General features: G+C 44.8%; 1 pseudogene; it reads right to left on the bottom strand.

Moving 5' to 3' along the window:
* Nucleotides 1–3,760: 3,760 nt before the first annotated feature.
* LOC125905185 (uncharacterized) lies at nt 3,761–6,702 on the bottom strand (annotated as a pseudogene).
* Nucleotides 6,703–9,040: the final 2,338 nt, after the last annotated feature.

Here is a 9,040-nt window from a genome sequence, read left to right as displayed (position 1 = left end):
TTTATGGTGTTTTTTAATCGGCTGTGGCTCAGAGGTAGAGTGGGTCGTCCACCAATTGGAAGATCATGCGGCTCCTCAAGTCCGCATGTCAAAGTATCTTTGAGCAAGATACATAACCCCAAATTGCTCCCGATGGCTGTTCCACTGGTGTGTAAGTGTGTTAAAAACTGAGTAGCAGGTGCCACCTTGGATGGTAGCCTCGGCCACCAGTGTGTGAATGAGTGTGTGTAAATGGGTGAATATGACTCGTAGTGTTAAAAGCGCTTTGAGTTGTCAGATGACTAGAAAGGCGCTATACAAGTGCAGGTCCATTTACCATCTTTGTAGTTGTTTTGCATCTCTTTGTAGTTGTGATGTGTATCATTATGGCTGTTTCACCCATTTATAGTGTTTTCTGAGTCTCTGCGGTGGTTTAGCGTCTCTTTGTAGCTGTGTTGCATTTCTTTATGGTCATTTTGTGTATTTTTGTGTTTCTTTGTGGTCTTCTTTGTGATGGTCTTGGTAGTTTTTAGTGCATTTGTGGTGTTTGTGTTTCTTTTTGATCATTTTGAGTCTCCTTGTTTTGTGTTCCTTTGTAGCTGATTAGCCCATTTGTGGTCTTTTGAGTCTCTTTTTCTTTTGTCATGTCTTTGTAATGATTTATCATCTCTTTGTAGGCATTTTGTGTTTCTTTGCAGTTATTTTGTGTCTCTTTAGATTATTTTGGGATCCTTTGGGGGTCCTGACCTCTGGACGACTGCTCTGTGGAAGGCTCCTAGTGCTGTTCAGATCATCAAACTGAATCGATGCATTTAGTCTTTGTTTTTTTATATACATACTAAATCTAAAAAACATATTGATAATCAGTCTTAAAAAACCCAACATGTACCTTCAGCAGAAGCACATACATTGCACCTCCTGACACTTAAACGTTAAAGACGTCATGACAACATTTCTCAGGGTCATAAAGACAGAAAACAAAAAAGCATCATAGTTTCTGTATGTTTACCGTCTCCAGACGCCATCACACGCCCATCACACCCATACAGAGGTCTACGACACCGCTCACCTCTCTGCACCACCCTGAACCCTAACAGTCTGGACCCACAGGACGTGACAAACATGATTCAGGTAAAACATAAAAACTGAAATTAAAAGGGAAGTTGGGACTCACCCTGCAGTGGTGGCGGCAGCGGTCTCGTTGGCGGCGGCAGGGTCACTGCCTGCACTCCAAAACAGCCATGCGCTGAAGCAACACTTTCCTGGGAGGACAAGTTGTCATCATCCTCTGGTTTCCTCTCTAGACGTTGGAAGCAGAGCCACCCATCAGCAGGAACAGCAGAATCCGGCCATCTGATTGGATGTTTATTATTTTATTTCGTTCGGTTTTATTTTGACGAGAGAGAAAAAGCGTCTTCCTCTGATGCTCTGCTCGCGCCGCGCCTTCTCTCTCCTCTCTGCCTTCGACAACAACTGTGAGGAGGATGCTGGCTGGTGCTGGCTGTGTCTCGTCGCCCGTGGCAACCAGTTGCTATAGCAATGGACCCGAGCTCATTGAGAGATGGAGGTGATGATGGACGTGGGGAGACCTATGGAGGGACGAAGAGGAGCCCAGTTTGTTTACATGGAAGTTACTAAAGAATGGATCAGCTGGAGAGAGTCTGTGTGAGTGAGTGAATGGGAGAATGAGTGTGTATATGTGTGTGTGCTGTTTCATGTGTTAACATGCTCTCATGTTTTTTTTGTTTTTTTTTTAACACCAACAGTTCTAAGCTGTTTTGCTCAAATCATGGTTTTAAAGAACTCTGACAAAATGTACTTAACATGAAACCAACATAATGAACAAGTACAGTGTGATAAAATGGAAAATGGCACAGTTGCACTGACAGATTGAGGCAACAAGCTCCTGGCCACAGACATGTAAAAGCCCTTCCCCACAGATAAGAGAAGGACAGAAACATACATTTCATGAGTTTTTGTACAAATTGACCTTTTCACTAAGCCCCACCCCTTTGTGATGATCGAACAAGCTGTCGGAGTAAGCATGGAGCCCACACTGAAAAATGAAGCAATAATTCCAGAAAGAGGCAGACAGAGGGGTCTACAAAATGCACTTGAAAGATATATCCAGGATGTCAAACTCACCCAGCAGCAAAAACTGGTTAAAAAGACATAGATAGTTAGAAACTATCACAGTGTAAAAGTGACCCACCACATCACTGGTGATCACAACAGAAGACAATGAATATAAAGGGAAACTTATTAAACCGGCTGTGTAGAATTGCAGCGTGTGCAGATATAGAGTGTTAAGCTTCACCTTCGCTAGCACACGGATCTCCGCCGCCGGACAGGCAGAGATCTGCGGGGGAAGTCAAACAATGTTCATCTGCGCTCAATGCGATGACACACAGCTGGTTCAACATCGGCAAAGTTTCCCTGCTTTCCTTCACTGGCTCCTATACAGCGGGGTAGGTCTTTTTTCCCCACTGTTATAAACATTAAATAGCAAAAGCAGTATGTGTATACATTCAGTAGGCTATATCTTCAGTAGCTAGCTAGCTAACCCTGCACTTTTCAGGGTCTGATTTTGGTTATGGAACAGGGAAGAAATGTATATCTTTTTCCAATCTCTCTAGGTAATGAATAGAATAGAATAGAACAGAATAGAATAGAATAGAACAGAATAGAATAGAACTTTATTTATCCCAAAGGGAAATTCAACTGTCCAGCAGCTCATAAAAGACAAAAAACACAACAAAATACATTAAAATAAGTGCATAAATAGAGATTAAATTAAAATAAAGTTGTCCATTACTCAATCCAGTCCAGTTGTGAAAAATTGTTAGTGTGTGTGACTCGATTCAGGACGTATTAAAGAGTCTTATTGCCATGGGCAACTGGGGGGGTTCAGCAGGGGCCAGTGACCCTGTAACTCGGAGTCCAGCCCCCCTGTGGCCCCCCTGCCAAAGAGTCGGAGGGGAAACGCAGAACGCGGAATTAAATCGTCTCAACAGGTTGCTGGTCGGACCACTTAAAGCGGCGCACTTCTCTCCATCAGTAGAGAATTGTGTGGCTGTATTTAAGACAACTCTGAGCTTGCACAGCAACACACAGCACCATTGAAGTAAGCTCTGAAAACTTTTTCTTTCTCATTTGGCTCATGTTATGTCACATCACGTTGATGTAGTGATGTGAAATACGATCCGGAGTTTTCATGAGTGTTGTATTGTGAAAATTGACCGGATACTCTCGTCTTTCCTGCAACTGACTTCCTGTTTGGTATGTGCATATTGACGTGCCGTCAGAAATAGGCCCGACGCGTATTTTTAGCTGAGCGGAGCGCCGAGCCGCTTCTAGGCCGTGGCTGGTGGAGCAGCTTACATTGACTTGAATGGCCGCTATTAGCTCCGGCATCCGCGCCTTGGCCGGATCGCGCACGCCATGGATCCAGTGGGTTGCCATAAATGGGCCTGTCCCAGAGGCATTCAACTACTAGAGGGCTTTTGAAATCGTCTTTAAATGCTCTGATTCAGGGTGCCATACTTGCAAATCGTGAGGGAGGGAAGGAGGGAAGCAGTAATTTGTGTCTGTTTGTGTGTAATTGATTTGAGTCTTACCTTTTGTTTTCTTTTCGTATTGTGTATTTTGTATTGTTTTGTGTATCTGTAACTGTGTTTGTGAGTGGCAGAGTTTTAAAAGAGTTAAATACACCTTCTGGTGATACTTGGACATGTCATCAGTGAAGAACCCAGGGTCATAGGGTGTTTCGGGTCTTTAATCTTCATTCACCCTCGCCCGGGCGACCCAGCCGGGGGTGATCAGTCCCCGGCTCTGTCCAAGTGGCGCGTTGTTCCACAGATCCCCCCCTATGGATCCACAGCCACCTTGAGGCCCTCTCTGCAGGCCCTAGAGTGTTCTTGATGGCTCTCCTAGATTGCAGTCCTTTCACTCCAAGGAGTTTGAGGGTTTGCAGTAGTGAATGGCCAGCAAAGCCTCGGCACCCGACCTCGACTGGCTCACAGCAGGCTTTCCAGCCTTTGCTCCGGCACTCTGTGATGAGCTCTGCGTATTTGGCCCTCTTTTGCTCGTTGGCCTCATCAATTCAGTCCTTCCAGGGGACAGTCAGTTCCAGAAGAACCACTTGCTTGGTGGACTCTGATGTTAGCACCATGTCTGGGCGGAGAGAAGTGGTTGTGATGTTGACTGGGAACTTGAGCTGTTTTCCAAGGTTGACTTGAAGCTGCCAGTCACAAGCGATGGCGAGGAGCCCCCCTGTAGAGCTAGGCTGATGTAGACGAGCCTTCTGTCCCAGTCTAATGAAGGAGATTGACTGTTTGGGGGCGGCCTGGGTCTTGCTGTGCTGGATCGCCGTGCAGATGGAATCCACCAAAGATCTTAAAACTTGGTCGTGGCGCCAGCGGTGCCGCCCCTCTCCTAGTGCCTTCGGGCAGCAGCTCAAGATATGCTCCTGGGTGCCCCTTTTCTGGCACAGCTTGCATTCGGGAGTATCGACTAGGCCCCAGGTGTGCAGGTTGGCCAGGCTTGGGAGGACGTCGTAGACTGATTGGATGAGAAACTTGATTCGTGATGGTTCAGCGTTCCAAAGCTCTGCCCAGGTGATTCTGCATGCTCCCACCGAGTCCATGCCCCTTGCTTGGACATGCCGACTGTCTTGCTGCATCGATCTTCCTCCACCTCCACTTGAATCTCGTCCTGAACCAGCTGGCGTTTCTACTTTCCACGGGCCAGGTCGTAATGCAGCTTTGGAAAGCAACCAAGACCTGCTCGCCCCATTGCCATGGAGCCTACCAGCGTCTTGTGCCTCAGTCGCGCCTCAGCTCTGGTGATGGCCTCTTGTGCCTGCCACTTTCTCCCGGTCTTCACGAGAATTCCTGCTGATGCGACTTTGACGTCTGCAGAGTCCCTGTACATCATCACCTCTCTGCAGCGGGTGACTTTGAACTCCTCCGTTAGTCCACTGAAAGGGAGCTGTAGTGTGGTGGAATGGCCGTACAGGGCGATGCAGCTCAAGGACCAAGGGAGCCCCAGCCATCTCCTGAGAAACTGGCTGATGGATTTCTCTAGTACCTCTACCAATGTTATTGGTACCTCGTAGACCAACAGGGGCCAGAGTATTCTTGGCAGGACTCCGTGCTGGTAGATCCAAGCTTTAAATTTTCCAGGGAGACCAGACTTGTCGATGGCTGTGAGCCAGGTTGCCAGGTTGCACTTGGTTTGTTTTATGGCTGCTGAGTCCTTCAGGGAGCTGTCGAAGGTCTTGCCCAGGGTCTTGACAGGTTTTTCGGTCACTGATGGAATTTTGGTCCCTCCCAGGGCAAAGCAGAACTGGTTGGTCACTTTGCCTTTCTTCAGGACCAGGGACCTGGACTTAGCGGGCTTGAAGCTCATCCTTGCCCACTGGATGAGCCGTTCAAGCCCCTTAAGGAGCCACCTGCACCCTGGAACAGATGTTGTCATGACTGTTAGGTCGTCCATAAAGGCTCTTATGGGGGGCTGCCATGTCCCAGATCTTGACTTGGGCTCTCTGCATTCCACCTTGGGGGACTTAACAATCATGTTCATGGTTAGTGAAAAGAGTGGCACTGAGATCGTGCAGCCAGTGATTATGCCCTTCTCAAGGCGGTGCCAGGCAGATGTTACTTGGTCTGAAGAAACTTGCGTGCTGAAATTGCTGTAGTAGTCCATGATGAGGCTGCGGATCTTGTCTGGAACACGGTGTCTTGCCCGTGCGATTTCGACAAGCTTGTGTGGAATAGCTCCATAGGCGTTGGTTAAATCAAGCCAGAGAGCTGCCAGGTCTCCTTTGCTCTCTCTTGCCTCCCGGATCAGCTGTGTCACCACTCCCGTATGCTCAAGGCACCTAGGTACTCCTGGGACTCCCCCCTTCTGTACCGAGGTGTCAAGGTAGGTGTTCTTTCTGAGGAAGTCTGTCAGTCGCCGGGACACAATCTTGAAGAAGATCTTGCTCTCGACACTGAGCAGCGAGATGATACGAAATTGCTGCACATGATTTAAAATAATAAAGTAGCCCTCCAGAGGCAGATCAGTACATTAGTCATTTTTCTTTTGATTACTGAAATGTTTAACCACTAATCCTTAGCCATATTTTAAGTGTAACCCTTCGACATACCACTACTGTTTTTATCAGTAAAAATAGAACATTTTTCACACATAAAAAGCACAAAGATGTTGAAATCTAGGCATATTCTGCCATCATAACTTGGCTCTCAGAATTCACCAGATTGATGCCTTTAAATCCAAAATTTTCTCCAGGGGGAGCATGCCCTCAGACACCCCTACAGGGTTGGATGTAGTCTCCAAAAATCCTGTGGGAAACACTGATATACATATATGTATATATGTATACATACACACATATATATATATATATATATATATATATATATATATATATATATATATATATATATATATATATATATATATATATATATATATCAATCAATCAATCACTTTTATTTATAAAGCCCAATATCACAAATCACAATTTGCCTCACAGGGCTTTACAGCATACGACATCCCTCTGTCCTTAGGACCCTCACAGCGGATAAGGAAAAACTCCCTAAAAACCCCTTTAACGGGGAAAAAAACGGTAGAAACCTCAGGAAGAGCAACTGAGGAGGGATCCCTCTTCCAGGACGGACAGACGTGAAATATATGTCTTACAGAACAGATCAACATGATAAATTAACAGTAATCCATATGACACAGAGAGAGAGAGAGAGAGAGAGAGAGAGAGAGAGAGAGAGAGAGAGAGAGAGAGATGCAGGTAATGACAGTATCTTACAACAACATTAATGGAAGTAATAATATTATAGTTATAGTTCTGGTTACTGCGGTACAATATGTTGAAAGTATGTATTAATACCTGGCAGTATACATGTGCGACAATAATCATATGTGTATAATAACAGAAGAAGTATGACTAATGACTAATGATGGCAGCAGCAGCAGGAGGCATCTGGCGGGACCACGGCAGCAGCACAACCACACACGTCACGCTGTCCAGGCACCGCTGTGATATGAGTTAATCTGAGAGACAGTGGAGCACAAAGGCTCCGGAGAAGAAGCCGAGTTAGTGACATCCAGAATGGCCGGGTTAGCTAGATGCAGTAATAGGATACGAGAGAGAGAGAGAGAAGGAGAGAAGGGGCCCGGTGTATTATAGAGGGATCCTCCGGCAGACTAGGCCTAAGTCAGCCTAACTAAGGGCTGGTACAGGACAAGCCTGAGCCAGCCCTAACTATAAGCTTTATCAAAGAGGAAAGTCTTAAGTCTAGTCTTAAATGTGGAGACGGTGTCTGCCTCCCAGACCGTAACAGGAAGATGATTCCACAGGAGAGGAGCCTGATAGCTAAAGGCTCTGGCTCCTGATCTACTTTTGGAGACTTTAGGGACCACGAGTAACCCTGCGTTCTCAGAGCGCAGTGTTCTGGTGGGATAATATGGCACTATGAGCTCTCTAAGATATGATGGAGCTTGACCATTTAGAGCTTTATAAGTTAACAGTAGGATTTTAAATTCAATTCTGGATTTTACAGGAGCCAGTGCAGAGAAGCTAAAACAGGAGAGATATGATCGCGTTTATTAGTTCCTGTTAGTACACGTGCTGCTGCATTCTGAATTAGCTGGAGAGTTTTTAAGGACTTACTAGAGCTACCTGATAATAGAGAGTTACAATAATCCAGCCTTGAGGTAACAAAAGCGTGGACCAATTTTTCTGCATCTTTTCGGGTCAGGATAGGCCTAATTTTCGCAATATTACGCAGATGAAAAAATGCAGTCCGTGAGGTTTGCTTTAAATGAGAATTAAAAGACAAATCTTGATCAAATGTTACTCCGAGGTTTCTTACGGTAGTGGCAGGGGCCAGAGCAATGCCATCTAGAGAAACTATGTCATCAGATAAAGAGTCTCTGAGTTGTTTGGGGCCAAGAACAATAACTTCAGTTTTGTCTGAATTTAACATCAGGAAATTGGTGCTCATCCAAGTTTTTATGTCTTTAAGGCAATTATGGAGTTTAGTTAATTGATTGCTTTCTTCTGGCTTCATTGATAAATACAACTGAGTATCATCCGCATAACAATGGAAATTTATAGAGTGATTTCTAATGATGTTACCTAACGGAAGCATATATAGAGTAAACAGGATTGGTCCGAGCACAGAACCTTGCGGAACTCCAAAACAAACTTTAGTACGTAAGGATGGTTCATTGCGAACGTCAACAAATTGAAAACGATCAGATAAATAAGATTTAAACCAGCTTAGTGCTGAACCTTTTAAGCCAATTAAGTGATCCAGTCTCTGCAGCAGAATTTGATGGTCAATTGTGTCAAACGCCGCACTAAGATCTAATAGAACAAGTACAGAGACGAGTCCTTTGTCTGAAGCAATCAGAAGGTCATTTGTAATTTTAACTAGAGCTGTCTCAGTGCTGTGATGCACTCTAAATCCTGACTGAAATTCCTCAAATAAATTATTATCCTGGAGAAAATCACACAGCTGGTCTGCGACTACTTTCTCAAGGATCTTTGACATAAAGGGAAGATTAGATATTGGTCTATAGTTGGCTAACACCTCTGGATCCAGGGTGGGCTTTTTTAGTAGAGGTTTAATTACAGCTACCTTAAAAGACTGTGGTACATAACCTGTTAATAAGGATATATTGATCATATCTAATATATGAGTGTTAACTATAGGTAAGACCTCCTTAAGTAGCCTAGTTGGGATGGGGTCTAAGAGACACGTTGATGATTTGGATGAAGAAATCACTGCAGTCAATTCTTGAAGAGAAATTGGGGAGAAGCAATCTAAATATATATTAGATTTTACAGCTGTGTTTGAGGTTAGATAGGTACTATCTGAGGGCAGGAGGTCATGAATTTTGCCTCTAATAGTTAGAATTTTGTCATTAAAAAAAGCTCATAAAATCATTACTGCTAAGGGCTAAGGGAATACGAGGCTCAATAGAGCTCTGACTCTCAGTCAGCCTGGCTACAGTGCTGAAAAGAAACCTGGGG

This window comes from Epinephelus fuscoguttatus, linkage group LG17 (genome assembly GCF_011397635.1).
Source record: "Epinephelus fuscoguttatus linkage group LG17, E.fuscoguttatus.final_Chr_v1".
Classification (NCBI taxonomy): Eukaryota; Metazoa; Chordata; class Actinopteri; order Perciformes; family Serranidae; genus Epinephelus; species Epinephelus fuscoguttatus.
The sequence above is the reverse complement of the archived record's forward strand: the minus strand, read 5'-3'. Positions and strand labels throughout refer to the sequence as shown.